Source organism: Chinchilla lanigera, unplaced genomic scaffold (genome assembly GCF_000276665.1).
Source record: "Chinchilla lanigera isolate Chin_1 unplaced genomic scaffold, ChiLan1.0 scaffold00001, whole genome shotgun sequence".
In the NCBI taxonomy this organism is placed as follows: domain Eukaryota; kingdom Metazoa; phylum Chordata; class Mammalia; order Rodentia; family Chinchillidae; genus Chinchilla; species Chinchilla lanigera.
The window spans coordinates 9,998,870-10,026,117 of NW_004955402.1; the positions used below are offsets into that span (position 1 = coordinate 9,998,870).

Genomic DNA, 27,248 nt, shown 5'->3' on the forward strand with positions numbered 1-27,248 from the left:
TTTCTGACCTGGGAGGGATCAGTATCGCCTGAACCCAGCTGATGTGATGACTGGATGGCGGCTGCTGTATTTTCCTTTAAAGGCTGTTGGAGGCCATGTGTTCTTAGGAAAACAAATCATTTGCATTGAACTATTTTGATAATGTGATATCTAATCCAGACGTTACTCGTTTAAGGACCTGCCTGTTTAATGACTGAACTTACCATGATGACGCGCTCTTTGGACTGATGACCCCACCACTCAGATTTATGACCCATTGGGGTTCTTTTGTATAGTTCTGTATGTCTTGTATGTCATAGATCCTCAATGTCTTGTTGTCTTTTTTTTACAGTACACTTTGTTTATACAGTGCAGTAATTTTTTCTCATTGTACTGTACAGTAAAGCACTGTAGTTTTATGTTCTGTTATACATTATAATACTGCATGTAAGAGTTATGCAAGTGAAAGTCAAGTTGGAGTTTCCTTCCACTATCTTTTGTTCTGAATATTGTAGTGTATATACTACATACAGTTCCTCATTTACCCACCAATTCAGTTAATGACCTAGTTGCAGGAATGAATAAAGGAAGAGTACTTGTATTTAGGAGGCTGAGGCAGGAGGATAGCGGGAGGTTTGAGGCCAGCTTTGGGTGACACAGCAAGACACCATCTAAAGAAATCCTAGTTTAAAAAAAAGTTATTGAATTCCTGTGTTTGTGGGGATAATGCTGCTTACTAGAATAGAACCATGAAGTTGAGTTTTTATAATTCACATGGCTTATTAGGTTTTAAATTGATAAAACCTCCAAAATCAAAACAGTAATTGGTTTAGATACTGTCACATGAGAAATTTCAGACATCTCCATGTGGTTTACTCTGGAGAAGCTGATGTTCATGTATTGTAAGCAGACTGACAGATGCCATAATTCTACCTTAGACTGATGTTTGTGTTTAATCTATGCTGATTTTTAAAGGTTTGGAAATAATAATTGGAAGAGTAGTTATAATATCAAACTGTCACTCTGTATTTAATTTGTTGGTTGTTTGTTTGAGGCAGGGTCTCACTAACTTGCTAAATTGTCTGGGCTGGGCTTGAGCTTGGCATCTTCCTGCTTCGGCCTGCCAGGATACTCATGTTATGGCCATGTACCACTACACCTGGCTCTCAGTTTTTATTTGGATAAAGACTTAATTATTAAATATGTTTGTCACTTCCTTGAGAATAATTTTTCTCTTTATAATCTTCCTACTAAGCAAAAGGTTCATAATCTGGTGGGGTGGATAATAGAGTTCTCTATTGAGCAGGAAATTAACAATAAATATGTCAGTAAGTCTATATTAGGCACCTATAATTGGAATGAAAAGAGAAAGGCAAATAAAGAGCGGTCCCTGCCCTGGAGAAAACTACAGTCTATTTAAAATGCAGAGTGTAGCTTGTAGTTCTGTAGATGCAGACCTAATTTTATTCAACCATATTTCTTAAACCATTACTATGTAGTAAAAGACTTTGTCATATGCAAGTGTGTTATTTGTTCTATCCCCAGTATAAAACCTACAAAATATTTAATTGAATTGCTACCTAAATGGAGTTTTAATGTCCATTTTATTTTTTGTAAGCCAAAAGATGTTTTAAAGTTGTGCACAAGGCATCAGATGTAAAATTTTTTTTAAAAAGTTTTTTTTTTTTTAAACTTTTGGTGTCAGGAATCAAACTCAGGACCTTGCACTTGCCAGCCAGGTCCTTGTTCCACTGAGCTAGATCCCTGGCCCCTAAAGTCTGAAACAGTGTTGGTGATGTTAAGGAAATCATTCTGTGAATGTTTGAGTTTATTAGTGACACTGGTGAGTACTGAGGGAAAGAGGAGGGAAGTGTATGAGTGTGATCACTATTCAACTTACACACTTGCTTTATGTAGTAAACTTCAGGCATGCGAAATTGTGAGAGAGAAAATGAATGAAAACTCATTTCAACCTTCAGACTGTTTAAAGTACATTTACAATTATTTGAGGTGACTTACTACATACATAGTAATAAATAGTAATTAATAGTAATAAACATTTAAAGCATAGATGTTAAAGTATTTTCTCATAAATATAATTCACCTTTAGAAATTTATATTCTTTGCAATTTTTCATTAGTGAAAATTAGGTGTACTCTGATTTGAGCCTTGATATGTTTCTCATTATTTATGTACTGTATTTAGAAAAAAGATGAAATCAGAGCTGTATTTGCCATAAATATATTATCTTTATACAAATGTTCTCTTAATTGTATGAAATTAAATTTTCTACTGGATTTGTGGACCATCAGAAAGGAAAATATAAGTTGTAGAGTCAAAAAAAAGGAAAGACTTAAAAGATAATTAGAACTCAATATAATGTAGGAGTATTGCCGCTTTAAGCTCCGTTAGTCCTCTCAGTGAGGGCATATCAAAGAGAAAGGTCATTAGCTCGTCTGCTAAATTCTAGCTCATGGCATTCATGTAGTCATTTATTGTTGTTGATACAGTTTTTACTTATTAAGACCTAGTTTTCTAGAAACTGATGTGAATGGATTGTCTGTTTTTCATTGCATGTTGTTAGTATTTTGATTTATACTTTGACTTTATACTTTTCCTTTAACTCTTACATAAAATTAGAGCATTAACATATAAACCCTATTCAAATGCTATATCAAGTTGACTGATCAAAAGTAGTTGTGTAGTCACAGTTTTCTTTTCCCTGGGAGTGGGAGGTTGAAGTCTCCGAAGACATTACTGTGTGTGGGACGGTTATGGCGGTCCAGCTGCCTTTGTGTGTGTTTCATTTAAATGTAAATCCATCTGAGAGACTAAGGATGAGCTCCGAAGGTAGCGAATTTTAATGTCAGTCGTCATTTTCAAGAATACTGAAATTCCCAGGGTCCAACTGCCTTATTTTAAAGATTCTTAGTGGATTATCGAAGTAGCAGTTTTTTGAGATGACATAATTCCATGAAAAGAAAATTAATTTAGGGCTATAAAAGTATACATAACAAGCCATTGCCTGATATGATGCTGAGTATTATTTTATAGTACTGTAAAGGAAAATAGTAGTGTCTTAACCAGAAATCAGGTTGTAGAAATACATTGAAATAATTAGATCCAGAAAATAAAATAAAATAAAATAATTAGATCTAAGATGCTTGAAAAAAGTACTAATGAAGGTAGCAACAATACACTTGACATCCTGATGTCATAGCACATCGTATATCTGTGTGCTATGTATATATTTACACTATCTAACCATTGATGAAAATGTAGCCTGATACTATAATTATAAATTAACATCTAGTAGCAATTTTGGAGGGCAGCTTTTCAAGGAAGCTTCCATTTGTCACTATCCTGCTTAAAGCAGAATGTCAGGACGCCTAGCTCTGTCTTTTGCTTTATTTTGCGGTCATTGTTGGCTTTGTGCATGCGGCCATGAGCGTTCTCTTCAAGAAGGTCACCTTCTGTTGCCTTTAACAGCTTTTTTTGTACTGGGGATTGAACCCAGGGCCTTTGCACTGAGCTACATTGAAATTCGCTACCTTCTGAGCTCATCTTTAGAGTCTCTAAGACAAATTTACATTTAAATGAAACACACACAAAGGCAGCTGGACTATCATAACCATCCCAGACATATTAACGTTTTACTTTAAGTCAGTGTCTCACTAAATTGCTAAATTGCTGAGGTTAGGCTCTTTAGCAGCCTTCCTGCTTCCCTACAATAAAACAGACCGTATTTGAGAGTTGCTGTTGATTGCATATTTTAAAGTAATTTTTGTCTTTAATCATTGCTTTACCAGCCTGTGACTTTTTTGCGCTAAAAAATAAACAAATAGAACCAAAAACCTCTTTTATCTGCTCTAACCTTTCTGTGTATAAATTCTTGAAAAATTACATGGTAGCATGCCAATAAAATGTACTCCTAAATTGGCGTTTCCAAAGTAATTATGAAAAGGATTATAAAGTTTACTAAAGGGGTTGCTGTTTGTTGGTAAATAAAACTTACGTAAGCCGCATCAGTGTAACTATCTCATAAGGAACCCCCAGAGAGTCAAGGATTCCCTTTAAAGAAATGACCACTCTTTATTCTAAATATTTTTAATAGGAAAAATAAAGGAATATCTTCTGAACATTTTTGAGAGATTTCAAATCTTTATGTATGTCTGTGTAATATACAAGTTTCTATTGGGAGGTTGCAGACTTATCACTTAAATCAGTGACATAGTCGTACATGTTTTGCTTTAATGAATAGGTGCTGTTTAGAATATATAACTGAGTTTTACAGTAACCAGGAGATGTGTGAAATGTGTTTATAGCAATATTCTAATGTTTAAATTTTATGACATGAGATCACACACGGATTTGTAATCAATATCAGTGATTTTTCCTTCTGTTGTCTGTGTAATTCCAGTGGGATATGTGGAGGCATTTTCCTTGAGAACAGGAATATTAGTACCATTCTTAGCAGCACCCTCCCCTCAAACACAAATCTCTTTTTTGTTCCTTCCCCAGACTCTCTCTGTTCCTCTCAGCTCCTGAGACTTGGAGAAAGTGAACTCTAAAAGCCAGTCTCTCTCTGTTTGAATGACAGACCTTGTGGAGGACTTGTGCTGTGGTTTCTTCAATCCAGGTAAAGTGTGCGAATACTTTGTGAAAATATTATCCTGTGATTATACCGTTACTTTCCCAAATGGTTACTTTTACTTTTAGGTGAAGAAAACAATGTTCTACTTTATTATTTGGATCAAAGCCTCTTCCATCTAAGGCACATATTTTGTAACAAAATTTTTATGTTTCTTAACACCATTAGGAAATTAGTGTTGGTATTTATTACAGTTGGTTTTTTGGGTAGCTTTTCCATAGTAGTTTTGAAAATGTTTCTGGGTTACAAAACAGGAACCCCTTTGGAAGGGGATGTCAGTCTACAGAAGACAACGGTGAGAAGTCCGTTTTCACTGGGTTTGTTTCTGTTTTGTGTCTTGGCTTGAGAAAAGCAGGAGATGAGAACAAATTAGCATGAATATTTTAAATCATTCCATCTGGTAAAACTTCACACTGTGCCTAAGAAACAGACAGTGGGGTTTTTAGAGGTGTGTTCCTGGGTAGCACCTTACTTGCTTAGCTTTTTATGAGGACGTTTAACAAATTCATTGGTGTTGGAGTGGGGGATGTAGGTAATTTTTCATGCCTCACACTCAGGGTAATTACCTGGTAACCAAAAATGCTATCTAACTCTATTTTTGGAGTGCAAGGGTGAGTGGGGGCTGGGGAGAATGAAACCTGAATCAGCGACCATCTGGCCCAGATTTGGCTGATTTCCTGTGCAGCGGCCTTTGTTTCAGCCGGACAATGGATTGTTCCTCTCCCAGATAAGAGCGCTGTTGATGACTCCGTGCTGAATCAGCGGGTTTGGTTTGGGATGAGAGCGTATACTCATATGTAGGGGTTTTTGTATCCTTGTCGTCATCAATTTCAAAAAAAAATTTGAGGTTTTTTTTTTATAGTAAAGTGGTTTTACAGTCACATTGAATAAAAAATGAGAATGTAGCTTTCTAATTGGTTATTAACTTCTTAAACATTGATATTTCCCTTGTCTTTAGTTTCTAAAATTAATATGTCCCCGATTCTGATTTTGATGAGTCTGTGAGCAGAGATCTTTTAGATCTGAGCTTGAGTTTTCCATTTGAACTCTCAATGATTTAAATTTGTTGTTGTCTTAAATCCAAGAAAGGGTTCTGTGATGCGGCTATGTAAATAGTAAGTTTTCTATGACATTGGTCACCATATATCTGCTAATGACATTTTAGAAGGTTAGATTTTTTTCTTTTTACCTTACATGCCACCTAGTGATCATGACACTGTTTTGTTTTTGTCATTGGCTAGAAATAGGGAAACTTGATCAACTAACATTCCAAGTTAAGTCAGCTGTCAATTTCTATAGATTATCTCTGAAGCAGTAGAGATCAGAGTGAGGTTAAATGCCTCACTTTCAGAAGACAAGAGCAAACTTCAGTGCTACCATTTTACTTGTGGCCAAGAAACGCAATCATTTCTGCTCCTGAAGAGATTGGTGGATTGTTGTTAAAGCCACACTTTTAGTTTAACTCTTATCTCCGTATCGCTGGATTGCCACTTGATATTTCAGTACAGACTTTTCGGCAGACAACTTCTTCCAGAACCACTTAGAACTTTAAAGTCAAGCATCCAGTTAGAACTTGCTGCTTTGGGATCTAACCTTTGATTCTTTTGTGTACATAGAGGTATTCTCTCTAGATGGAATCAAGCAGCCTGATCGTAAGAGAAAAGCTTAATAGTTAGTTCCTCGGGGATCTAATTATGTAGCAGATGGGACCAAACAGCACATTTCTGTGTCGTTTGCTGTAATTAATTTTGGGTCACATTCAGCAAAAGCGAATGAAAACAAATGACACAAAATCTTAGCTTGCATCCACTTGGGGCTCTATCCATTCATGCGTCCTCGTTCCCCTTGCCTTTTGGATCTCTTTAATCAACTGCTTGCTCTACTCGATATGAATTAAGTCTCAGAATTGCTTGTTGGTTTGAACGCATGTGTGGTTTGGATGAGCGGGTGTTACAGATGTTACGACTGCTAACGGGATAGAATATTCGGATTTAGAGAACTGGCTAAACAGTAAAGCAGGGCAGAACTAGAAGTTACAACCACACAAAAGTAGTTCTACTTTTATTTTCTCCCCTGCTTTCATCAGAGACTAGTTTGGGGAACTAGTTCGAGGCGGAAGGGAAGGTCTTATCCCTTCCCCCTCCTCGGCATCCCTCACCCCCCACCCCCTTTCAGATCGCACTGAGGAATTATAGTCTCTGCAGAGGCTTGGTTGCAGATGCCTGGAAAGTTTACACTGTAGAGAGTTGTTTTGTTTGGCATAGCTAATCAGGAGCCAGGCTGGAATTGCTCATAGCTGTCATTCAGGTTTTGTTTCAAAGTCCAAGGACCTGCTGGGCAAAACAAAAAGCTAATGAAAGCTGACTGTATTTAGGCCTCAAATCTGTGGAATCTGAAATGATGTCCTGACAGTGTATTCTTATTCTTCCACATTCTTGCTGTTACTAAGGTAACAGATTTTTTAGAGGCTTTTCATCTTCATTGTCAAGTATTTGCTACACTTATTGTTGTTTTTCAGATTAGAGCAATTCAGATTACCTCCTTTTGAGATGAAGGAAAAGGAGAAAATAATGGAAATAAAATGTCTGAATCAATTACTCTGAATGCTGGTAGGATCAGTTTTTTTTAATGCTATGGAATCTTTAGATTACTAATACATATTAAAATGTAGGACAAGGTCAGTTTCCCCAAGTGTGGGAGTGCTGTGTGAAATTCCCAGTCCTGTAATGTGAGCACTCATATAGTCACTAGGAAAATACAGCTTCAGAGAAAAGAGTTGTCTTTAAAAGCTTTCTTCTTTAATGAAAAACCAAATTGTACGAAAAAGCACTGTGCCTGAGTTCTTTATCTATAAGTAGGAAAGCCAAGTAGCACGGGAAATGTGTCCTAATGAACATATCTACTGAAAAATCTTCGTCCTGATGTTTGCTTGCGCAGGATGTGTTGCTTTCCTATATGAGCATTCATCATATGAAAATGTTTTTACAGTCCATTTGGGCTATATTATCACCTGGGGCTTTGATAAATAATAAAGAAAAGATGATTTTGTGCAGATACGGTGTTCTCTGGCTTGGCTTTAGATCTGAGAATTTCCAGGGATGCGCTTCAGTAACGTTATAACCTTTATGAATCTTCTTGTCAAGATGCCGACTAATTGAAAGATAATACAGTTTTTTCACAGACTTACCAAGCATCTTCATCAAGCACTCTTTCCCCGTGGTGGTGGCTAGAATGTTGAAGTGACCTGGTTTTGGTAGTGCTCCGATCATTTCACTGATTTGATCCCAGCACAATAAAAGCCTGCGTTCTTGGAGATAAGATCTGGTTTAATTTTCTTCTGAGAAATAAGTAAGAGTGAGCAGGTGGCTAAACGAAAAAGAACCCTTAAGAATGTGGAAGAGGAGAGGCCAGCCTATCAGGAGGCCCTTGTTTCACTTCCCGTGTCTCTGTTCATACCAGTTCCTAGCCTGGAATTCTGTCTTTTCTCCATCTGTAAGCCTGTGCTTCTCAAGGTCCAGCTCAGGTCCTTCTTTATTCACTAAATCCTTTTCAAGTAGTTCTGGTGTCCAGATAGTAAGAGAGGCCATGTCCTCAGCTGGTCACGGTACTGAAAGGATGGTGTGCAAATATACTTTTGACTTTTTTTTTTTTTTTAAGGAGAATGGTTAGGAGGGGAAGATACAAGGGAAAATAAAGAGACTAAATCATTTGAAATGGGCAAGTTTAATCCAAAAAAAAAAAAAAAGTTCAAAAGAGACGAGAGAGCTGTTTCCAAGGGCTGACATGTGCTGCTGGAACTGGATTGACTCTAATTACCTTTAAAGCCACAGATTTTGTGGTGAGCCTGGGGCTGCAGGGGCTGGCGAAGAGGAGGCTGGTAGGCCTGCTGAGGGCCTCCTGCCGCTGCTAGCAGAAGAGGTCTGCTTCTGACTGCTTTCTCTGTTTGTGTCTAGTATTTCTTTCAAAGGCGCACTGCATGGGTTAAAGATTTAAAAGTTTTGAAAATCACTGCTACATGGAATAATAAGTTTTGGTTCACATCAGAACAAAATGTTCTAGTAATAAAAGACTGAAAAATTCAATGAGCTGCTTTGTGAGATATGAGATCCACATTCAATCAGAAGGTTAATAGTCTGACAAGGATGTTGGATGATTTCTGCTTGGGGAAAAGGTTGGGTTGGATGGCCTTTAGATTTTCTATAGTTCCAAGGTTTTTTTTTTGGTACCGGGAATCGAATGTAGGACCTTGTGCTTGCCAGGCAGGCATTTGTACCGCTGAGCTATATCCCCAGCTCCTATAGTTCCAAGATTGCATAGTTGATTTCTTATTGTATCAGATAACTTGGCAGTGGGAGTTTTAAGCTCTGCCTCCCCATTAAATCATGAGGTTCTGGAGAGCAGGAACAGTGTCTTCACTGCCTTTGGATTCTTCAGATCGCGGGCCCAGATGTAGGAGCCCAGGAAGGACCTGTTGATACAAGTTTTGTTGATACACTTGCTTGACTGCCTTATTCCTTCGCCCAACCACTAGGGATGATAAGGGAAGTATTTGCAGAAACTGCTTTCTGCCCTTCAGGAATAGTAAAAATGACAAGAGAGACTTAAGATAAGCATCTCCTTTTGCCAGGAGGCCAGAACCCTACAGTGTCTGGGAATCTGGACACGGCTCCCTGAGCCTAGCAGATAAAAACTTGAATGTGGAAATCGTGACTTTCCACACAAAGTGAGGGACTGAAGTAAGATAGAAAGGTGAAGTGAGGAGATTTCCTGGTCTTCTGAGTGCGCATGTGGGGATGTATTATAAAAGAGTCACATTAGCCACCTAGACTTCGGAGTCTTTTTGTGTGTTGTGATTCATTTGGTTCTGATTTTGTTGCAAACTGAAACTAAAGGTATGAATTACAGGACAGCTTTCCAGATGCAAGATCTGAATCTGGTAAATTGTGGTAGAATCGATAGGGGCAGCCAGGTGCTTGATGAACACAGTGTAATCTGAAGCAGCCCTTTCACTCCTAGGAGACCTTTCTCAGTGCCTCCCTTTGTACTGGGTAGAAAAGGGCAAAGTGTTAAGCCCTCATCTTGGAGCCACCCAAGTCCCTTACCAGCAATAACCCCAACCCCTGGCATAGGCTTCCCGAGGATTGTGCGCATGTGCGTGCATGATGTGGGGATGTATGAAAACCCTTCTGTTACCTAGTGCAGCGGGCTGAGAAGAGTCCCTAGAATGTTCACCAGAGTAGACAGAGGGTGGGATTTCAGGATTGATGAAGGGATTCCTGTCCTGGGTGGAAATTAGTGGCAGGTGACACTGAAGGTGTCAAACATAAGAAGGATAATAGAATCCTAATTTATTGGGAAGCTAAGATATGTGCTCTCATGTACCCCATCAGAGTAAATGTGCAAATCTGCAAGACAAGTTGAGTGATACCATAAAGTTATATACAAAGAGCTATTAAATGAGACAGCAGATGACAGTAAGTACTATGAGTTCGGCAAAAGGTGAAGTCCAGGAAAAATTTGCTTAGGTGGTGGCACTGTCCACGGCACTGTCCATGGGCCTGGAAGAACTGAAGTTGGATTTTCAGGGAGGACGTAAGGAGAGCGGTTTGCTGTTGTGGAACACTGACAGTAAGAGAATACAAGGAGAGTAGCTGAAAGTGTGAGGGCGGAGGCAGTGCGAAGCCGGCGGGGAGTGAGATGCTGGGCTGGGACCATGCTGTGGTGTAGGAGAATCCCGGGCTGTGCGCGTCAGTCTGCGTTTATGAGGAGCAAGGCTCACGGCAAGTATCTGAGCAGGGATGGGACAGTCCTGTGTTTTAGAAAGTGACTCTAAGCTGTTACTTACATATGGGCTCCGTGTAACACAAACCTGAATACTAGTGTTAGCAAGAAAAGGGAAAGAGTAAAAGCTAAAAGGAGAAGAGGTGGGTGCTTGCTGAAGGGATTTTAGAGTCCGGAGAGAGAAGTAAGAGCCCCACTGCCTGGGGGGAAGGTGGTGCCATTAACAGAAACAGGGAAGACAAATCGGCGTTTTGCGGGGTGGGGAGATACGTTTGATTTTAGGGTAAGATTGAGACAGTAGGGAGACATTCAGATAAAAATAGGCCATGGAAAGAATGGGACCGGTATTCTTGAAAGAAGCTAGGCTGTGGATGGCCACATTCCTAGTGCTGCTCCCTTAGTTCCCCAGCTGTATCATCTCCCCAACCAAACAGCGAAGGTGAGCGGTTTTCTGTTAGACGAACTCACAGCAAACCCAGTTTTAAGTAGAAGAAAGTGATCACTAGAAACAAGATAATGTCCAACATAAGGAGACATAGAATGAGTCTGCTCTTATTACTTGACTCAGTGGTTACACTTCATGGGATGTGTGTTTTCTTATACTGCGGCATTCCTTTCACTTCTTGCGTACTATTTTAGCCCTTTAATTCTGAAAAAGACTTCTAAGATGGTGTTCAGGTAAACTGCCCTCCAATGTAAAATTGTTACCTTTGTTGTTATTAACAAGTGTGGTACTCACATTTGTGAAGTTTGTATGCAGTGTCCTATTGTACATGCCTCTGTAGAATTGTTGAGATCACTACGTACAGACAAGGAGGGAGGGGTTTATTTCTTGCGCTTTTTCTCCTTAGACTACGTCTTGATGCCCTCTTCCTTCTTTGCCTGGAGTTTCTTTTCATGCAGTTTGTAAGCTTTCTTTGTTTCACATCTGTGAGGCTCAGGCTGGCTGGCCTGGAGCTTTTCGTAGGCCTTGTCTGCTGTCATCTTGCGGATGAGTTCCATGAGAATTTGCTTGTTTTTAAACATGTTCCCCATAATGCATGTGGTGGTCAGTCTTCTTAGAGTCAAGTACCTTATGAGCAGCTGGTACAGCATGTCCATCCTCCTCCTCCTGGTTATCCCTTTTATAGTGCACTTCTGCCTGCTTAGCCCTACATTCCCTGCTGTTCTGTTGGGTCACAGCAGGGAGCTGGGAATGGATAGTCACAGGCTTGCAGGTGGTCAGCCGGTCCTCGATTATCTTGTAGATCTGCTGGAAGGAGTTGAGTTAGGCAGTTTCATTAGGGTCTAGCCAGGCCTTCTTTTTACTGCAGTGGAGGACCCTGGAATCCAGTATTTTCTGAAGCCTAATCATCTCCTTGGCTGGGGCTTCAGTGCCTACAGGAAAGCTGTTTTAGCAGTTTTCACATAAAAATGTAATTACCTTCCACCTCTGTAATAGCCTCAGTTGGAGATTATCTGATACTGTAAGGTGATGGGTAAGTTTTATTTGTCCTGAAGGACTTGGTGCATCCCCTTCTCTGTGGATGGGAGACCACTGGCTGCTCCCCTTTTTTGTTAGAACATAATATTTGTACCTACTCATGGAATACATTATGGTGATCCAGTACATGTTGGGTGTCCCTTTTTGCCCTTGTTTGCTAGGACAGTTAGAGCTGAACTTGATGCTGAACTGTATATTTGTAGGTCAGTACACTATATTGATTTTTTTCTATCTCCTGGACCTGAACACTTTCACTTTTCTATTAACATGGTGCTTACGTCTTACTGGAAGTCAGTGCATGTCCTCTTGGGGAAGAGAAAAGGCTCAAATGGATTCAGTTTATTATAGCTATTAAATCATTCCCAAACTGTCAAAACTATGTCCCTTTGCCACATAAAATTAATTCTAAGGTCTTCGAAGATTCTCTGAAAACACTTTGAGAATAAGTGAAGTTCAGCAAGAGCTCAGAAGGGTCAGTGGGACTATTTGCTACGTGATCTTGAAAGAAGAGGTGTTCACACTTGACTCTGAGAAACGAACAGGGCTCTGACACACAGAGACGGGTGGCGAGGTTGTTCTAGCGAAGGGAGTCGTGGGCAGAGACGGAGAGGCAGGAAACGTGGGCCATTTGCTTGCAAGGTTGAACATCCATTTCGGAGAAGGTGAGTGGGAAGGCAGGAGGGAAACCTAACCTCTGCCACTGTGAGGATTATCGTCTGTGGTTATTGCTTGGCTCTTGTCTCTTTGTTATCTTGTCTGGAGTGAGGCCTCGGAGTCCGCAAGCCCGGGGCAAGAGAGTTCATGGGGACAGGCGAGGGCATGCGCCCCTCTCACAAGTGTCCTCTCCCACTCCGCCCTTGACTCTCGGTCGTTGGCTCTAATCCTGTACTTAAAACAACTTAGCTGTGATGTTATTTTAACCCTGCTTAAAACCCAGGCAGCGCAAAGTTGTCAAGCAACCTTAATTATTCTTTAGTTTACTCACCAGAAGGCCCCAGACATAAAGCGTGCTTAGACACATGGACAGCACGGACCCTCTCACAGACAATGGATTATTCCCTACTTGAAGCTGCATGCTGAAATTTTGAGATAATAAAATAAAAGCTTATACTTATTAAGCATTATGTGCCTAGCACCGTGTCATTTTATCCTTTTCACCATCCTCAACACTATATGATGTGATCATCTCTGTTTTAGTAATTAAAAGAATAGAAGTTTAGTAGCATATAAGTTTGTATTAAGTGCCAGAGCTGAGATTTGAATCCAGGGAATCTGGCTTCAAAGCCTGAACTCTTAGCTAGCACAGTTTTCTGATTTAACGAAAGTACATTACGAAAGTGTCAGATAAATATGTCATATTAAATAGATGATGACAAAATTTGTTAGTGTTAAATGAACAGGTCTTTATATTTCAAATTTTATGAATTTTGTGGCCTTGGTTCCATGGAGGTCTTTGCTTTGTCATTTCATTGTTTAAATAAAAAATGAGCTTTGAATGCCTTTAAACTGCGCATGTGTTCTTTATGTGCATTTGCCGTGTCAGCCTATGAACCTACGGCTTTGGTGGATATGGGATCCTAGTTTACAGTGCATTTGTTTTGTTAGTTTAGAATGGAGAGCCCAGTCATGTAGGTGTCCATTTAAGGTAAGAAGGGAATGAAGGTCTCCATTTATCAGGGAAGGAAAATTTCCCAGAAATCCCTGCAGCAGATTTCCCCGCTGGAACTAGGCGACATGGTTACCCCTCCCTGTAGGGAGGCTGGAAAGATGGGGAACAGAATTTTCCCCTTAGAGTTTAGCATTTAGAACTTAGAGCAATTAAAATTCTTTACCTGGAGCTATGTCCACTGGTACCCCAAACAGGGTCCTGTTAGCAAAACTAAGAGGAGATAGGTATTTTTAAAGGGACTGTGAGCCAGGCATGGTAGTGCATAACTGTAATTCCAGCACTTGGGAGGCTGAGGCAGGAGGATTGTGAGTTTGAGGCAAGTCTGGGCTACATAGTAAATTCAAGGCTATACTGGGCTATATAGTGAGACTCTGTCTTTAAAAGGGGTGGTGGGGGGCCTGTTTTAATCATTTTTCTCATCACTGAGATAGAGAACACCTGCATCTTAAAGGAAGAGAGGTTTATTTCAGCTCACAGTTTGTAGAGGTTTCAGTCTGTGGTCTTCTGACTCCAAGGCGGGACAGTGTGGCACAGGGCCATAAGCAGAGGAAGAGTCCTTACAGCATGGTGTCCAGGAAGCAGAGAGTCGGGGGAGGAGCTGGGAAGAGAGATGTATCCTTCTGGCTCGTGTCCACAGTGTCCCGCCTCTCCCAAGCACCCCCGTGAGCCAGTCACCTTCAAAACCCCACCACGGAGCAGATGAGGCTTGGGGAGCATCTAGGTATAAACCATAACAGCAACTAAGAGTATCTGTCATCATCAGGTTCTTTAAAATTCTGATTGACTGCCTGCTGCCTGCACAGTGGGATGATTTGTTAGCATTAACTGCCTGCTACAGCACACATCCTCCGGACCCCAGTGACTTGATTGCGTGCTCGTGCTGCACTCTGACATGAATACTCTCCCTGGAGTCACGCAGGAGTTCAGCCACTGTCATCTTGTTCTGCTGCCAGCTTCCAATTCTGGACTCCAAGGCAGGTGTGGCAGGAAGAAAGGATTTAGGGAAGGCAACACACTTCTTAACTGTCTCGGCCATTACATTGGGCACATTCTATCATGAGAACCAGGAAGTGTTTGCTTGTGTCTCCAGGGAGAGGGTGTAGATGGGTGAGCATCTGGCCTCCCTCTGTCACACTGCAGCCGAGTGAGACCTCGTTGTTGAAGACAGTCAGCAAAATGGATGAAAGTGTTGTTACAGATGTGTAAAGTAAAATTCCTATTTATTACCTTTTAATAAATAAATTCATATTATTTATTTAATAAATAAAGAAATTTATTACCTTTAATAAATAAATTCCTATTTATTACCTTTCACAAGAAGGTATAAATAAAAAAATAAATAGGAATTTGCTTTCTTTTGATATCTCTTAAAGATATTTTATTTAACTTTCTTCTTTGTAAGACAAACTATGATAGTAAAATGTCAAGCACATTATTTCTAAAAGCTTTCCCCGACCCCTCTGGACAGTAAGCAGTCACTACGTTTACCTTTGTGTGTTGCGGCTCCTGAGCTGCAGTAACTGGATGGCATATATCTTGCTTGGCTCAAAAGAAAAAAGACACACACACACACACACACACACACACACACACACACTCACACACAGAGGAATTCAGATATATTATGTACATGTACCAAGTCCCCACAATAATTGTAATCGTTATGTACTACAAACTTGTACTAAGTAACAAAAAATCACAGAGAGCAAAGACTGTGTTTCATCTTTCAGTCACCAGCACTTAATGCAGAGAAGAGAGCCAATAAAGATGCAGCTGAAATTATGATTGACCGCATAAGTGTACCAATGAATGTATTGAAATGGTACAACTTCAGTTCAGACTAAAAGGAGAAAAAGCTAGTTTTGAATTCACAAAAATGTTTGACCTAAAGAATTCTCATGAACTATTTCCTCTGCAGCGTAAGTGACAAGTTGAACTAGCACACAAATAACCTGTGTGGTAATATTTAGTAGCATCTAGTTGTAGTCAAGTGATTATGAAGTGAAGATCTCGACATTTTTTATAAATAGATTAAGTATGTATTTGAGTGACGTTCCATTTCACATCTGTGGAGAACGAGTGGATTTTTTGGCGTTAGTAAGATCTGTAAAGCTTACTGTTTTCACTTTTTTACTCATTCAGTCAGCATTCGGCGAGTTCCCACTCAGAGGGCGCTAATAAACACACTAACCTGTGATTATTTAACTGGATGGGGCTGGGGATTTAGCTCAGGGGCAAAGTGCCTGCCTGGCAAGCGCAAGGTCGTGAGTTCAGTTCCCGGTACCGGAGGAAAAAAACCAAAAAAAAAAAAACAAAAACAAAAAAAACCAAAACTGGATGATTTTGTAATTGGAAGGAGGGCTGGAAGGGGAAGAGTACCTGCGAGCACCTCCTTTATCTCAGAGGGAGAGGTTTTTAGGAGGCACTGACCACGCTGAGATGCAGGGAAGAGTGAGACAGAGGGAGGGCTAGAGAGAGTTCTGTGGCAAGTCTGAAGGCTCTGAGCAAGAGCGTGCTCCATAGGAGGAGCTGAGAGAGAAGCCCAGGGCCATCAGGGTTTAGGGGCTGGGCAGGGGCCAGAGGCAGGCATAGCAAGGCCTCACGGGCCTCTGGGAGCAGCTTAAGGTACTGGGTCTTTGCTTTATGCATTTGCTCAGGGTGATTTAAAAAAAAAGAGAGAAAAGAGTTTACTACTTAGATGGCAGCATATAACAAACCTATTTTTACCATTTAGCTATCCTGAAACATTTTGGAATAAAAGATTTTAAATGTAATCTCAGCCCACTTGACTGCTAACATAAAAACACTATGAACGGGGTAGCTTCTCAAGAGAAACATTCGTTTCCTACCATTTCAGAGGAGGGAGAGCGGGTAAAGTCGAGATGCCTGATTCCTGGGTTGTAGACAGTGCGTTTTAGCTGTGGCCTCCCACAGGGAAAGGTTAGGAGCCGTTCATGAGGCGCCTCTGTGTCTTCACCCGCTGCACTGAGTTCGCTCAGGAAATGTGTGAAAGCAAGCAAGGATGAAACGTTTTGGATTCAAGTGTTACCAGCAGAATTTATAAATACTTAGTGGATGGCCATCTAGAATCAGTTGAGTGTGGCTGAAAGTCAAAACAACGAAAATGTTCTTAAGGGCCTGTCCATAAAACGCAGCAAAAACTCATGAGGCCTGTTGGGACTTTTTATTTGGTATTAAAGCCATTTAGGTTATAAATTGTGGGATACTAAGGCTACGACAAAATCTTCTTCAGAATGCGAAGGTTAGTGGTAAATGTTGAAAATTTTACATGTAGCAGCACTTTGCTCCCTTAAGCTTAGTGTCTGAGTTTTGGGTATTTCATGGTACAGAGAACACTCAATGTAAAATGTTCCAGGTAGAAGGTGTTCTGCTATCAAGTATTCTTAAAATGTTTAAATCAGAATGCTCACCCTTGAGCAATTCATCGTACCAACTATAAAAGAGCCCCTATTTAAATTAGTAAAGTAGCAATCAGAAGTCACAAGGAAATGATACATATACTGACTTAGTCCACAGATCAATTATTTTTAAAATTCAGATCTCCTTAATGCCAATAATAATGTTTTATTTAAAAAATTCAAGACTTCAAAATTTGAACTTAAAGGACATTAAAATAATCTGGTAGTTACATAAGAATAGTAATAATTCTTATACAAAAGAGCATATATCTTATGAAATAATTCTGTCTACAGCTAATTCCATGTTTCTCTGATTTTCCTGATAAATATTTTATTGTAAAAATAAGCACTTAAGGTTTAAATTTTCCAAAGGGTTAAAAAAATCTTGAAGAAATCACCAAATCCTGTATTTAAGTTCATTTAAAAATGCAGTTTGCTTCATTATTTTAAACTGCTACCCTAGTTGAAGAAATTATAACATATTAAAAAGTTTGGGAAATAGAGGAAAAAATCTATAACCCTACAAACTTCACATAGGCTTTTGAAGAAATATATTTTTTTCATACTTGTAATTATATATATAATTTGGTATTCTTTTAAAAGTAATATTCTAGAGCCGGGCGTAGTGGCGCATGCCTGTAATCCCAGCACTCAGGAGGCTGAGGCAGGAGGATCATTGCCCAGGACCAGCCTGGGCTACAAAGTGAGCTCAAGGCCAGCCTGAGCTGCATACTGAGACCCTGCCTCAAAAAAAAAAAAAAAAAAAAAAATGAATATTTTCATGGATATTCTTCTGTGATGTTATAAGATTATGAATTTGTGTATGTAATTTTATAGTAGCCTAACTCCATCTAATGATATAATTTATTTAACTACTAGATAATTTAAATGACATCCAGTTTTTTACTTGCTACTCATGAGTCCTTCCCTACCACGTCTTGTACCTGATTTCCAAAAGTAAAATTATTCAACTGAAAGTTGTACTTTTAGGTACATAATAGCTTAATGATTTCCTAAAGAATCCTTTCAGTTTATGATTTCTCTTGGAATATAAGATTATCACTTTCATTGTTAAGTTAGCAAATTTTGTAAATAAAAAGAGTACTGCATTGGTCTTTTGCCTTATTTTAGTTAATAAGCTATATTTAGAGCAGTTTTAGGTTTACAGAAAAAATAGCAGGAAGTTAGAGAGATTCTTACACACCCTTTCAGGCCACCTCACCAGTTTCACCTATTATTAAAATCTTCTGTTAGCGTTATACACTTGTTACAGTTGATGAGTGAATGCAGATGCATCATTATTAACTAAAGCACATAGCTTATTTAGGATTCACCTTTTTTTGTTGTTATGTATGCTCTGTGGGCTTTGACTAATGTATAAGGTCGTCTCTCTGCTATTACCATATCATGTGAAATAGTTCCACTGCCCTGAAAATTCCCTGTGCCCCACTAATTCATTCCTCCTCCCTCCCACAAATCTTAGGCAAGCATAGATCTTTTTACTATCTTCCTGGTTTTCCCTTTTCTGGAGCATCATATAGTCATGCACTGCACAATGTTTTGGTTAAGGACAGACTGTATATACAAGTGTGTTTCAAAGGATTACATAGCCTCACAGTGTCAGAGCTAAGTTTGCGTAAGCACACTCTGTGATAGTCACACAATAGTGAAATCGCCCAGTGACACGCTGCTCAGAGCCTCTCCCCTTGACAGCAACACCGCTTAACTGGAATCCTGTCAGACTGGCTTCTCTCATTTGGCCGTGTGCATGTAACGTCCCACCATGTCTTTCTGTGGCTTGGTTGGTTTTTTAAATCACTGCCTAATATTCCACTGTATGGATGTGCCACAGTTTATCCATTCACCTACTGAAAATATCTTGGTTGCTTCTAGTTTTGGCAGTTGTGAAGAAAGCTATTGTACACATTTTTGTGCAAGTTTTTTTTGTGTAGACAAAGTTTTCAATGCCATTGAGAAGTATATTTTTCTATGTATGTGTTAATGTTTTATGTATGTGTTGTTTCCTGTTCTGTCTCTGAAGATATTAATGAAATAAATGTTTAAACACTTTTTCCTTCATATCAAGTCTCTGTTTTCTCCAAGTTGCTTTCATTTGTGTGATCTTGTCTCTATTTCTGTGCCTAAGGTATTTCTCAGTTGCTTGGTAATCTCGGTTGTCTGCTCTTCCTGAAGTGTGGTGCTGCAGTGAAATTGATAAGAAGCTCTGGCTCCCTGCTGAGGCCACCTGTGGGCCATTTTGCTGAGAAATGTGCAGTCAGTATGTTAAGTCTTTCTCGTAGACTGGTTAGATTATACAGAGAAAAATCTCATAAGGTCCTGCCAACAGTCAGTATGTTTTATGGTATATAAATTGTGTTAATAAAATTGCTTAAAAAATTCCTCCAAAAAACAGTCAGTTTACCATATATACCATAAGTTTTGGTCACTTAAAAATTCATTGTCAATACCTTTTATGTCAACAACTTTAGACCCATTAAGTAAAAATTATAATTAATGTTTAATTATCACATGATAGTTCCTCCAACTCTCCCTACCTTGCAAAATAGCACATGAAATGTGACTTTCCTAATATATTTTCCATTCATATTCATATGCCTGCATATCAATGCATAGTTATCATTACTGCATACAGTTGAGCGTTGTGATTATGAAACAACATCCTAGCCATTTTTGTACATGCCACATAATTATTGTGGCAGGAACATAACACTGCATAAAGTACATGTGTCATACATGAATTACCCATTTCTTTATGTTTGAGCATTTAGGTTGCTTAAAAAATGTCTACCATTAAAAATAATGATGTAACACATAATCTTACATACTTAGCCTAGGAAATTTTTTTACTGTCTTTTTTTTTGTTTGTTTTTTGGCTGTACCAGGGATCGAACTCACAACGTTGTGCTTACCAAGCAGGCGCTTATGCCACTGAGCTATGTCCCCAGCCCCCTTTTTTACTATCTACTTAGGATAAATTCCTAGGAAGCCTCTATTGTTCTTGAACTTAAACATAAATATCTACAGAGCAAAACAATTGACTTTTACATAATTTCCTTTTGGAATACCTCATAAAGTCCCATGTATGTGAAAGCTACCTCTCAGCTACTATTACCTTTTATGTTGTTCTGTATTGTGGCTTCTCATGATTTACTGAATGCGCTTCCGTCAGGTGTACTGATGTGAAGTGAAGAGAAGCAGCAGCTCAGTGAAAAAACCCTAACCATTGTATTCTCTTGCTGAAAAGCAGCAACACTTTGCCAATATTTTTACTTAAAATTTCCAAGTAGCGGGGGTACCCATTTTAGGTTAAGGTACAGCGTCCACTGTAGGTTAGGTCAGACTCCTAGTGCTTGTTCACCCGAAATAATTGTCTCTTCTGAGGTTTCTTATCCTCAATTTGCAGATATGCTTTACTAGGGACATGCTGAGAAGACATCTTTTAAACCAAAAAACTAAGAACATTTAAGTAGCAGTAATGATCACTGCTTGGTCAAGTGACTAGGCTTTTTGGGACAAGCGCTAGAAGTTCTCAGCATCTAGAAAGTATATCTCACCTTTTAAACAAGCCAGGTATTCAGGTCATGGGAGCTATGGTCTTAGGGTTTCGTTTTGAAAGGACCAGCCACTTGAAGTCTGTATTAGGCTCTACAGGATCATGGACGTGGAAGTGGTAAGGGCTCTTCGCTGTGATGAGGGCATAGCACCTGGAACCTTGGCACCAACATTGTAAGAAGTAGTTTCTAACAGCAGTGTAGATATTAAAGCTATCGCCCCCCTTAGCGAGAGAAGGGGAAGAAGGATTAAAGGGAGGAGAAGGGAGTGGGGAAAGAACAGTTAAGATAGATCACATACAGGTGCAAATTCCCAATGATGAGTATGATCCATATGTATGACAAATATGTACTAATAAAAAATAAAATTGAACTCTATACATAGGCCTCTCGTAGGTATTTTGTACAAATGGACTCCAGGCATGGGCTTTGTGACCGCCCTCTTTCTCTGAGCATAATATAGTCACATTTCACCCATGTTGTGGCATATACCAAGACCTTACTTCTTTTTATTGCCAAATACCACTTCATTGTTCGTACTGCCACATAGTGTTTATCCATGTATTAGTTAATAGACATTTGAGTTGTTTCCACCTTTTTGGTTAATAAAATAATAGTGGCGCTACAGAGATTCATGTACATATTTTTGCACAGTTGTGTATTTTCATTTTTCTTGGGTCGATTCTGAGGGTAGATCCATTGGGCAACACAGCACCTCTGTATTTAACCTGATAAGGACACACGCAACTATTTCCAAAAGTAGCTGCATCAGTGTACATTGCCGTCAGTAATGCGTGAGCATTACACTTCTCCATATCCTCAGTAACACTTGCTGTTATCCTTTAGTTTTCAGCCATCCCAGTGGATATGAAGTAGTATCTCATTATGGTTTTGATTTGTATTTTCCTAGTGGCTAATAATAGTGTCTTTTCACTTGCTTATTGGCCATTTGTATTTTTTCGTAGAAGTATCTGTGCAAATCCTTTGCTCAGCTTTTGATTGAGTCATTTTTCCCTATTAATTGAGTTTTAAGCATTATTTATGTATTGTAGATAGAAGATCTCTATCAGATATATAATTTACAAACTTGTGTGTGTGTTCATTTATTTTCTTTGTAGCACAGAAGTGATTCATTTTGATGATGCCCAGTTTATGTTATGTTTTGGGGTTCTACTTTTAAAAATTGCCTAGCCCAAGACAGAGATGTTATACCTTCATTTCCTTCTAAAAGTTCTATAGCTTCAACAGTAAGCTGTGTATTAGTCAGCTTTCCCATTCAAGTCTGATCCATTTTGAGTTAATCTTTACGTAGGGGTATCTAACTTCATTCCTTACATTTGGCTATCTGGTTGCGTTAGCACCATTTGTTGAAAAGACTTTGCTTTACCAATTGTGTTATCCTGGTACCCTTATCAGAAATCAGTTGACCATAAAGATAAGCCTTTTTCAACTCCTTTTTTTTTTTTTTTTCTTTGTCTTTTTGAGACAGGGTTTTGCTATGCAGTTCAAGCTGGCCTTGAGCTCACTTTGTATCCCAGGCTGGTCTTGAACTCGCAGTGATCCTCCTGCCTCAGCCTCCTGAGCGCTGGGATTATAGATGTGTGCCACTGCACCCTCAATTTTTAATTTAATTCCATTGTTCTAATGCCTGTTTTTATGCCAGCTGAATAATCTTGATTTCTCTGATTTTGTTCTTGTTTTTTTTTTTTTTCCAGTACTAGAGATTGAAAGAAGGGTCTTACACATGCTAAGCAAATGTTCTGTCATTGAGCTACATCCCCAACCCCTAATTTTGTTTTCTGTGTTCTTTTTTTTGAGACAAGATCTCAAATGTAGTTCAGGCTGACCTTGAACTCACTACTAGTATGTAGCCCAGGCTGGCTTCCAACTCACACAGTCTTCCTGCCTCACCTCTCAAGTGCCAGGATTATAGATGTGAACCATTAGGTCTGACTCTTTTTTATTAGTAGATTCAACAGACATAAAATCACTCTTGCCAAATTGCTCTTCTGTGTTTGCCTGATCAGAGTCTGACCATACTTTGAGTAGCACTGCTTTAGACTGTTGGCTGTCCGGATCGATCAAAAGCTCATGCAGGGGCTTGGATTTGGATGTGTCTGACTAACCAAAACTAAGGAGTAACAGAAGATGCTTGTGTCTGGAAGTGAGGCCGCTTCAAAAACTTACCTATTCTTCACTCTGCAAGGTGAACAGATTTGAGTAGGAAGGAGGAATGTGTCATAGAGTGGAAACGGCACCTTTGGAAATAATTTTAATATTTAGGGTTGATTATAGGAAGAAAAATGAAACACAATGAGACTTTGAAGAACTAAATCTCCTTGAACATGAGAATTCAGACAAAAGATAATGAACACCTGGTCAAGCCTGGGGCTGTGGAGCAGTATCAGAAATATTTACTAAGCCCTATTAGGTACTAACCATAGTACTAAGCTTATCACATATACTACCTTATTTAAGCCTTATAACAATTGTGGGTGGCAATATTATTTAACTCTTATTTTAGATGAGGACATAGACTCCAAGAAATTTAGTAACTTGCTCCGAGGTCACATGACTTTCAAAACACAGATTTCTTAGGTTCTGAAATGAGTGTCTAAATAAAGTGGTTTTGTCAAGTCTTGCTTAGCATTTTGGACTGTAGACTTGAAAGTTATCGTTGTCCTTTGGCACTAGATAACCCATTAACCACTCTTCTCAATCCTTCAGGGCTTTTTGTCTAAACTTTTTAAGAGATTTGGCCTTACACAGAAAGGATAGAATGGCTAAAATGGTCATGGTTGGAGCAACATAACCCTGTGTATTAATCAGCTGTCCCGTAGCCGGGGCACAACACCCGATGCCCACAACTCAGAGGAGGAAGGTTGACTGGGTTCACTGTCTCAGAGGACTCAGCCCATGGTCAGCTGGCTTCACGGCGGGAACATTAGGTGCAAAGGTGTGGCAAAGCACAGCTGTTTAGTGCGTGGTTCCCAGGAGGCAGAGGAGGAGGACAGGGCCAGAGTTACAGGTTGGGGACCAGACAAAGACCCCGAGGCTAGGCCTGCATGACCCACCCAGAAGTGCTCATCAACTCCCGCTATGGCTCCTAAGCCAATCAAATTGACACAATCAGCTTAATTGTGACACCCTGTGAAATGGACTAAACCTAGGGCAAATAGTAACACTTAGTCTAGGGTAGAAATGGTGAACCTTTTATAGATGAATGCCCAACATGCACCCCAAAACCCACTTATTTATCACAAAGTGCCAACACTGCAATTAAATGTGAATACTGAGGTTTTAACTCATACATTAACATTTTTTGTCTTAAAGAAAAATGACGCACATGCCATAAATTTGCCACCACTGGTGAATGTTCGCCTATTGTAAACATTAGCTTTTTTGCGTGTGTGTTTTTGAGGCAGGATTTCACTATGCAGTTTAGGCTGGCCTTGAGCTCACCTTGTACCCCAGGTTGGCCTTGAACTTGTGGCATCAGCCTCCTGATTGTGCCACCACTGGCTTGGATGTTAATGTTTTATAAGTTGCCTTCTGTCATCTAATTTTAATCATGTAGTTGTATAATACCTCTGTTGCACATGATAAAGTATTTACCCTTGCCTGCTTTAAATCCTGTCGGTGCCATGCTTTTCAAGATGATTTGACCCTCTCGTAGATTAAATACATGAAGCTAGTATATGTGATATGCTTAGTACTGTAGGTAGTACCACATAGGGCTTAGTAAGTATTTCTGACACCGCTCCACCGCCTCGTGTGTCCATTTTAAAAAGCAGAACAGAAATAGGATAATGTAATCAGTCATACATGCTAATCCCCCACAGCAGAACTTTGACAAGACCTTGTACACATCATTCTAGAGAACTGCACGCTCCATCACACCGTGGGAACTCTGTAAATGTTAGGTAGTAACTCCTGCAGGAGAAAAAATCTGTTAATTTAAGAATGTACTGTTCATTGCCGATGTTCATTTGCCAATGTATATTCTGTAATAAATAGCCTAATTTTTTCAGTTGGTTTTATCATACTTGCATATTCAATTCATATGTTTTATTGAAATTATTTTTTGTTTGTTTGATTTGTAGTTTTAGAGATCAAACCCACGGCCTCACACATGCTAGGCTAATGATGCTCTACTGCTTAGCTACACCCTCAGCCTGAAATTGTTTTAAACTTTTTTTCTTTGTTTCTTTTTTTTTTGAGATAGGGTCTTCTATGTAGTCCCAGCTGGCCCTGAACTCAAGGTAGTACTCCTGCCTCAGCCTCCTGAGTGCTGGGGATTACAGGCACGTGCCAACATGCTTGGCAATTTTTAGAAATCTTAATAGAAATGAATTTTAAAACACAGACCTACTATTTTTGTTCCTTACAGCCACTGGGTGTCTTATCACTCACTCCTATATTGTATTCTATAAGAGAAACGCTGCCCTTAAATATTTTTCTGTACCAAGCCTGAGAGTTAAAAGTTTCCATCTTTTTGTTTGGGTACGTGGCTGCTCTAGGGAAGTGGAGGAAGAGCCTGTAATTGGTGTTAGTAGCCTTGTGGTAATAGGCCAAGGATATGAACATCAACTTAAACCTGCGTCGGCTTAGGCTTTCCCCTTTCCTTGTTTTGGGAGGCATTTGGGGTTGTTTTGCCAAAAATAATCCAGACAACCTTTTTTCCCAGATGAGCAAGGAGACCTTCCAGCAACAAAAAAGGAGCTGTGGTGTGTCTTGCCTGGAGCGGAAACGGGTGTCTGTGTGCGGGGTGCGCTCTGCGGCCTCCCTCTGGGGTGAATACGTGTGTGCTTCTGGATCGAGGGTTACTCCTCTGAGCCGGCCTCAGCAAAGGGTGTCGGTGAGGGAGGCTAAAGTCGGCTTTGAGAAATGTCGAAGGTCTATTTCTCCTTGACAACAGTAAATAAAAACGAGAAGATGGTATTTTATATTAATTGAATATTATAGTTTCCATTGGCTTGTCTCTAAGCGTGCCTCTAGGTTTTTGAGAGCTGAGCTAAAGATACCGCTTTCATATTTTTAATGTCCTTGATTTGTGTTGTTTGTATTTTGCTATTGTTCTTTTTTTGGTACTATTTTCTTTAAAAGAAAAAAAAAGAAAAAAAGGTAAAAAAAACTATCGCTTTCATGTAGGCCTAAGAACTTCTGTGCAGTTCAGTTTTTAGGTGAATCTTGAGGCTGTGTAGGAAGTCAGAATCTTTAAGAGAGGCAGGACGCGGAGACGAGCGGCGTAGAAAGTGGAAGGCCACCGGGCCTCCTGTTCCTTCTTGTTCGCTCCCCAGGGCTGAGGACAGAGGGGAGGATTGTTCATCCTTCTTCCGTTAGAGGCTGAGCCGCAGTGACCGGCCGCTCAAGGGGCTGACTGAAAGGGAACCACTAACAGACACCGTTTCTTTTTTCTGTGAAGATTCAGCAGAGCTCTGGGTGTGGTGTGCTTGCTTAGAATCCTAGCTGCTCTGGAGGCTGAGGCAGGACTGCAAATTCAAGGCCAGCCTGCGCGACTTAGTGAGACCTTGTCTCTAAATAAAATCAAGAAGTGGGTTGGGAATGTAGTTTAGCACATCCTGGGTTCAATTCCCAGTATAAGAAATTTATTAATATTATTATTATTTACCAGAGAGGAACTTCAGACTTAAGTAAAATATGCTTTTTAGTCCTATCTTCAATGTATGTACTCATTTAAATAGAATGTAAATTGTCATTTTATTGATATTGGTTTAAATAATTATTTGATGTTGGTTGATTCCAGTTTACTTTGTTTTCTTTTTTTGTTTGTTTGTTTTTTTTCCGGTACCAGGAATCGAACTCACGACCTTGCGCTTGCCAGGCAGGCACTGTGCTGCTGAGCTAAATCCCCAGCCCCAATTCCAGTTTACTTTGCATTCAGTTTTCCCCTGCAGTTAGTATAGGAAGGGGGGAAAATCATGTTTATTTGTATGGCAAAAGTGCAGTCACTGTGATAATCTGGTTTATTTTCTGGGTTATCTGGGCGATTAAATCAGAATTGTGTATTTATTCATAGGTGACATTTGATGGTGGTATCCCGTCACCACAGCCAGAAGCTGTATTCCTGGTTGCTACTAATTACTTCCAGAACTATAAAGACAGGAAGAGTTTTTGTTGGTGATGCCGACAATGCAGTGTTTGCAGAAAATGTGAAAAGGGCCCTGGGAAAGCTATTTCTTTTCAGAACCCATAGCTCACTGACCACGGGGACTGAAACAGATGGGGCTGTTTTGCACCAGTGCCCTGTCTTTGTGTCTTGCTGAAAACCCCTCTGCTGCTACCTGGATTCTAGGAGTGGAGTGCACCTTTGGCCTCGGCACGTTTCTGTGGAAAATACAGTAGCAGGAACGCCGAGGTAGGTGCTGTCCTACTTCAGTCAGCTCCCAAATGGCTCATCTTAATTACCTTCCACATGTAGCCAAAATAAATCGAGTGAGGGGTTTCAATGAGCACTAATGCTACTGTCAAGCAAGGTTTTAGCCTTTGTTTTTCAAGCAGCCTAGCTCAAGTTTTGCATAAAATAGATGTCTTTTTTATATTTTTAAGTAACTTTTGGTATCATGCTGTCCTGATATATAGATGTTACTTTAAAAAATACAGCTTATGCCAGGCATGGTGGCTCATGCCTGTAATCCCAGCACTCAGGAGGCTGAGGCAGGAGGATCATTGC

The 27,248-nt window shown here is 39.7% G+C and overlaps 1 protein-coding gene across 1 annotated transcript in view; it reads left to right on the forward strand.

Annotated features, from left to right (window-relative positions):
- Greb1l (growth regulation by estrogen in breast cancer-like) overlaps positions 1 to 27,248 on the forward strand; it is a 339,057-nt gene that overhangs the window by 132,936 nt on the left and 178,873 nt on the right. Inside the window, exon 4 of the mRNA XM_013503842.1 lies at positions 4,501 to 4,618. The gene's annotated coding sequence lies outside the window, so the exon portion shown is untranslated. The remainder of the gene's footprint in view (positions 1 to 4,500; positions 4,619 to 27,248) is intronic.